Below are 6981 nucleotides of genomic sequence, written 5' to 3' on the forward strand. Positions count from 1 at the left end.
CATACGCAAGATCCTATTAAATAATGTATCCTTTCTTCCTTATAACTTAATATGTAGAAGGTTGAGTACTTGGTCAAAAAAAGAATTGATCCAGTTTCTGAGAAACCTTTAACTAAAGCGGCGTCAATTAAAATGTAAGAATAATGTGGAATGTATAAAAATACCGTGGCTATTTTGATGGCCGAAACGAAAAAAATGCTTAAAATTAGGGTATTCATATGGCAAAAGTATTTCTGTAAGATAACTGTTTCATTTCTCAGCGACAGCGTTTAGTTAATTATAAGCAATCATTGTTCAGAATAAGACATTTCGTATTTTAATAAATCATTTCAGAAGTTTAACAAAAAAATATCCATTTGAAAGTTTTCGTCAGGGAAGTTTATGAATGGGGGGGTGTATATCAATATCAACAAGAGTTAAATATAATATACATTACAAGTAAATGTAACGCTGTGTTATAATCAAAATAAATTTCGAAATGATACTATTTACTGACTGTCGCTTCATTCATAATACCTGTATCAAAGTTATTTTTGCACTTTCCTAATTATTGTTCGTTGTATCTAAATTGACGCTTTTTGCAGAAGGCTCACCAATCTCTCTGTAATTTATCTTTCTTCTATTGTCTCTCTGTAGTCAGTTTATGCGTTCTCTCTCTCTCTCTCTGTAATTTATCTTTCTTCTATTGTCTCTCTGTAGTCAGTTTATGCGTTCTCTCTTTCTCTCTCACTCTCTGTAATTTATCTTTCTTCTATTGTCTCTCTGTAGTCAGTTTATGCGTTCTCTCTTTCTCTCTCTCTCTCTGTAATTTATCTTTCTTCTATTGACTCTCTGTAGTCAGTTTATGCGTTCTCTCTTTCTCTCTCTCTCTCTGTAATTTATCTTTCTTCTATTGTCAATGTGGTTAGTTAATGTGTGTGCGTTATAGTACATGCGTTTTCTTCTTGTCAGTGATTGTCGCTTTAACAGAAACAATCGCTGAAATAAGTTATCTTAGATTACGATAAAAAGCGAATGAATACATTAAAATACAATAAAAATATAGCATTACCTAAACGAATATAATGCTAAAGTAGATTTTTTAAACAAATTCGGTAAAGGTAAAACAACATTTGATTAACTTCATTCGCAATATCATATAAACACAACCCAAAGAAAAATTAAATGAATTATATTTACCGAATTTTCGTTTGAGATTATTTCCAAGCAGCAGAAAGACAAACACGAGTTTACATTTCAATATTACAATGTTTAGTCCAGAACAAGGGAGGTCACTCAGATAACTACATTATGCAATGATTAGTGTTAATACATCATCTGTTCAGAGAAAGATTGAGTATCTATTTTTATACTGTTTTTAGTCGTTGGACTGCGGCTATATTGGGGCACCACCTAGAAGGGTTTTAATCGAAATCGAACTCCAGTATTTATTTTTTAAAGCCTGCTTCTTCCGCTATTGATCTCTTTTGTTGAACAAATAATTTATAGGGCGTAAACAAAGTAACATACATACATACATATATAGTGGGGAGGGCATGCACATATCGAACAGAGGTCGGCAATGCCTGTGCAGAGTTTTATGCCCAATAAGGCTTGCACAACACCTCATAGACCCTCTCCATTTTATTGACATTATCCAGAGACAAGCCGGAGGAAGATGACTGGTGCCAATATGAGTAGTAGGCTCAGGGATGTGGGAGCGCCGTGATCTCTAGCACAAACCAAAGATCCCCAAAACGTCCAATGCCATTCCCTGCATATCTGATTTTACATCAGAGTAACCTTCTCCTACAGACATGCTTCAACAAAAGCTGAGGGGTGCCTCACTCCCAGTGGTCTTTCAGCACGCCGGACACCATTCCGGAATTTCTGCGTACCCGTGCTATTGCTAGATAGCCGTTGAGCCTGCACTAGGTCCATCCGAGCTTTCAACATACATACATACATCAGACTTCTTTTAGTTTCCGTTTACCAAACTCACTCAAAAGGCTTTTGTCTGTCCACTTATTCGATTATTTACACTTATTGTAAATCGCTGAACCGCTAATTTACAAGAATGTTAACAAACCAATACCGTTTGTCAAGCGGTGGGAGTGGAGATTACGGTATTTGAAGGGTTTAGTCGAACAAATATACAATATTTATTTTAAAGTTTGGTACTCATTCCATCGGGTCTTTCTGGCCGAACCGCTAAGTTACGAGGACGTAAAGCAACACCGGTTGTTAAATGTTGGGTGGTGGGAGATTTTTGCGGCATATGTATAAAGAACTGTTAGAAAGTGGAACGATATGTAGCAAGAGTTCTTTACGTTCTGAGTTCAAATCCCGCCGGTGTTGATAAAATATAGTACCACTTGAGTACTGGAGTTGATATCGACCAAATACATCTCTCACGCTAAATGTGTGTGAAGCGTATCTTTGTAATCACTGTCCTTCGAAGTTCTATTCTTCATGAGAAGAGAAAGGATAGACTTATTTTTCCCATTTTCAAGAATTCCTATAACAGAAATTACGATTCTGGATATAAGGCTTCGAGGGGTAGCCATTCCGAAACTTTGCCAAGTGAGGCTTTGTGCTTACGTAAGAAAGAATATTTTAAGATATATATAGCTGTACTGGAATTTCCAGTTTTCTCTTAACGTGTGGGCGCGCACACATGTGTGTGCGTGCGCGAGCGCGTATGTATGCGTATGTGTGTGTGTGTGCGTGCGCTTGCGTATACTTGTGCGTTTTGTACACATACATACGGTCGCAGATACACATATATGCATATACGCAGACACATACACGCGTGCGTGTGTATAGATGTATATAGGCAGGCCTATGTGATAAAGAACTTGCCTCTCAACAATGTCATCTTGGATTCAGTTTCACTGCGCGGTACCTGAGGGAAATATCTCCAACTACAGCCCTAGGCGGCCTTGTGAGTAAATTTGATAGAGAGAAACACGTCGAATCTATCTGTCTGTCTGTATGTATTTATGTTTGTCCTCCACCACCGCCTGGCAACTGGTGTTGTTTTCTTTACATCCTTGTAATCTAGCGGCTCGGCAAAAGAGAACGGATTGAATAAGTACCCGGCTTAAAAATAAAATTACTGATGTTGGTTTGTTCGATTAAACCCTTCCGGGCAGTTCCCCTGCATTTGTAACACAACTATTTTAGCGGGTGTTTGGAATGTGGACATTTCTCCTAAAACCAGAACTTTATCGTCCAAATAAACCGTATTCCTCAATTACACCTTTTCGAGAAAGATACTTTTTAGTTTTCCTCTTTTTGTAGGAATACAGTATGTTCGGACTAAGTTCGACAGTTTGCATAAAAGGAAAGAAAACACAATATCCCATCCAAAAATAAAAGTAGTGGCTGTGTGGTAAGTAGCTTGCTTACAAACCACATAGTTCCGGGTTCAGTCCCATTGCGTGGCACCTTAGGCAAGTGTCTTCTACTATAGCCTCAGGCCGATCAAAGCCTTGTGAGTGGATATGGTAGACGGAAACTGAAAGAAGCTTATCGTATCTATGTATATATATATATATATATATATGTGTGTGTGTATCTGTGTTTGTCCCCCCAACATCGCTTGACAACCGATGCTGGTGTGTTTAGGTCCCCGTAACTTAGCGGATCGGCAAAAGAGACCGATAGAACAAGTACTAGGCTTGCAAAGAATAAGTCCTGGGGTCGATTTGATTCAACTAAAGGTGGTGCTCCAGCATGGCCGCAGTCAAATGACTGAAACAAGTAAAAGAGTAAAAAAAATTTTCAATATATCAATTAGATTATGGCTGGGAGATAACAGTTTACTCAAAGTAACCGATTCCACCATGCCTCGTGACAGCGCCGGAACCTAGCATCTGTGTTCGACACTGTGTCCTTGAGAAAATCTTCGAACACATCTTCGATCGTGGCCACCAGCCTCGGCCTTAGTGTTGCGCCCCACACGTTGTAATCCATATGATTACAATCAGAGGAATTAGGGGACCGTAAATTGGAGTTTTCTTCAAATACCTCTCCTCGATACCTTTCGCTCTGTTCTTTAATTGGTGTCGCTAAAGATTGACCGCATGGTTGAATGGATTTGGCCGTTTGACCTCAGTCTAAAAATAAAAGCCCTTCCAAAATTCTTTGTCAGTCAGATGGGTTCTTCCATTCAGGCTAACAAGAACAAAATCATTTATTTTGTCAACTGAACAAAATTATTTTTCTCTTTGATATTTAATGCTCATTGTTACAGGACTTTTGTAAGTTCGAATTTCTCTCTTTTGACCAGAATCTCACACACACACACACACACGACGGACTTCCGCACAGTTTCCGTCTACCAAAATTACTTACAAGACATTTGTCGGTTGGAAGACCTGTGTCCAAGGCTGCGTAGTGGGACAAAATCAAAAACCACATGTTTGCAAAGCGAACTTTTAACCACGCAGCATATGCCTGCACCTGGATCCCAAAAGGATGAAAGCCGGTAGGATTTGAACTCAGAGCGTAAAGAGCCGGAAAAATGCTGCTAAGCATTTTGCCCGATATGTTAACACTTCTGCCAACCAGCTTTCTCTTGCAAAATCGTCATTAAATTCAATAGGATATCGTTGGGTTAACACTTTCACTTTTTCTCCTTACTTTCAGACATCGTGAAATATTTCAACCGTTTACGTAGAGTTAATCCTACCATAACATTATCAGTCAAACCATAAAATGCAGATTATCTGAAGTAGGCTTCTTTTTGCGAATCACATATATCAGCCATTTCTGTCTAGTTGGCATCATGTGTTATGCCGTTGAGTGTTCGTCTTAGCTTTCAGCTCTTGCCGTTCCGCTTACAATAAGAGATTTTGATTTCCATTTCAAAATCTGGCACCAACTTTTTGGCTTCATTCCAGATACTTTTCCAATTGTTTCGTAACTTCACCAACCCTTCAAGGAGATTTAAAATGTTAGATACTTCCACATGCTTATAATCCATTCAATGCATTCCTTTTCCTTGGCTGTTAAGTTAAACTTCAAATACTATTCGAATACCAGCAAGGTGAAACAAAAGTTTTGATATCTTCTAGTCTGTCAGATTACATGATATCTGATATACTGTGAATAGAACAAATTACGCGATTTATAAATAACTTCCATGGTTCAACACTAAATGAGTTATAAACTGTTTAAACCGTTATAAAATATGTTATGCCGTCCGGTGTACACTCAGCTGCGCCAATGCCTGCCACATGAGGAAAAGATGACTATTGAATACTGATCTGGTATTTTCGCATGAGCGCCATTATATTTTCGTGCCATGTTAGTACCGTTGTTATATATTTGCATCATATGTTCTTCCGAGGTGTCCATGATTAAACGAGCAATTTCTTTTCTATGTTTATCGCTACAATATGCGAACTTAAATCACCTTATACCTACCGTCTTTTAATTTAACATATATTAACCTAAACATTGTCTGCGAACATATTTTGAAAACTGCTTCACAAAATTAGAACATTCTCAAACAAACTCATTCTGCGATAAAGGAGATAGGTAGGGAACTTAATATTGCTCTACTTGTAGCACATGCTCTAGGAGATAAGGATCCCATCTTCAAAGCAGTTCTAAGAAGTTTTCATTTTTTAATCCCCAACTTGATGTGGTGACCCATTAAAATAAAGAACAATATCAGTCATGTATGTTGCACTATTTTCCTGCGTCAGTTCGGATAGGTGCCTCTAATAAAGTATCAGCTACTTTCCCTGATAAAAGACGTCTTTTTACTGTTCTTGATGTTACTGTTGCGGTTGCACTGTTTTCGTTTTTTATCCATAAAGTTTGTAGCCTTTTTGGTGGTAGTATTATCATCATGTGATTCGTTTTTTGTTTTTTTTAAATTTTATTATTTTTTTTTACTTCTGATGATGGTTTGCTATGATAATCTCCTTCTTGTCAGTTAACGAGAAATCGAAAAGGTAGAATACACGCTGGTTGATAAAATTGTGTTTGTATAATTTGTGCTCGTGTTGTTTGGAGAAAGAGAACATTCGCATGAGGCTTCCTATTTCGAAGGTGGTGCAATTAAACCTGTTAGTTGACACGGTAGCGGTTTGGGTTTCTACTCTGATGTTTCTGTTACTGCTTTGTCGTTGGCATTGTAATTGTAGCTCTGGCAACAAGGTGGGGCAGGGTAATTTTGCGTTAAGACAGAAATCACTCTGGTGAGCGGTGCTACCGCGAGTGTAACACCTATCTCTCCTGCCTTTTGTTGTAACTCTCCAACTAAATAAAAGTCATGGATCTTTGGCATGTTTTCCGGTGTGAAAAGCCTTTGCTCCTCTATAAAGAGATATCAGCCTAGTTCTTGCGTGGGAATGGTTGATGTTATGCTAATAATTTCTCCATGCATTCCCTAGATCATGCTATTTTAAGTACCATATTACAAATTATCATTTCGCTTAGTCGCCTATTGAAATACGACGGAAGTCACAAATATTCTAAAGGCTGTTGAAAGAGCGCTGATGTGTGTATATGTAAATGTACGTATTTCTATGGGTATGTGTGTGCACGTGTGTGAGCAGCACTGAGTTATATACTGGTGCTTAGTTTTCTTTCAACAGCTTCAGCATTACGCGTAAGCGCATTATCTTCTTTCACTGTGTATGTATGTATGTACTATGTACGAACGTACCTGTGTATACATACATACATACACGTGTGTGTGAATCATTTTCCCATCGTCGTGGAGACTTTCCACGACACCTTTTCTAATCTCTTGAATACCATTCGGCAACTGCGACGTGTACGGCCCAGCGGAACTGGTGTTTTCGGTATTCTCCGCTCCTTTCTCGAATTATCTCACTTGGAATACGCTCCCGTAAACAACATATGATAGGCCGATCGATATAGTGATACACACACACACTATATATATATATATGTGTGTGTGTATATATATATATATATATATATATATATATATATATATATATATATATATATATATAT

General features: G+C 37.9%; 1 protein-coding gene across 1 annotated transcript in view; it reads right to left on the reverse strand.

The window, feature by feature from the left end:
* The window catches only part of LOC106875780 (monocarboxylate transporter 13), a 34640-nt gene extending 32073 nt beyond the window's left edge, over positions 1-2567 (reverse strand). Inside the window, exon 1 of the mRNA XM_014924041.2 lies at positions 1180-2567. The gene's annotated coding sequence lies outside the window, so the exon portion shown is untranslated. The remainder of the gene's footprint in view (positions 1-1179) is intronic.
* Positions 2568-6981: the final 4414 nt, after the last annotated feature.

This window comes from Octopus bimaculoides, chromosome 2, assembly GCF_001194135.2.
Source record: "Octopus bimaculoides isolate UCB-OBI-ISO-001 chromosome 2, ASM119413v2, whole genome shotgun sequence".
In the NCBI taxonomy this organism is placed as follows: Eukaryota; Metazoa; Mollusca; class Cephalopoda; order Octopoda; family Octopodidae; genus Octopus; species Octopus bimaculoides.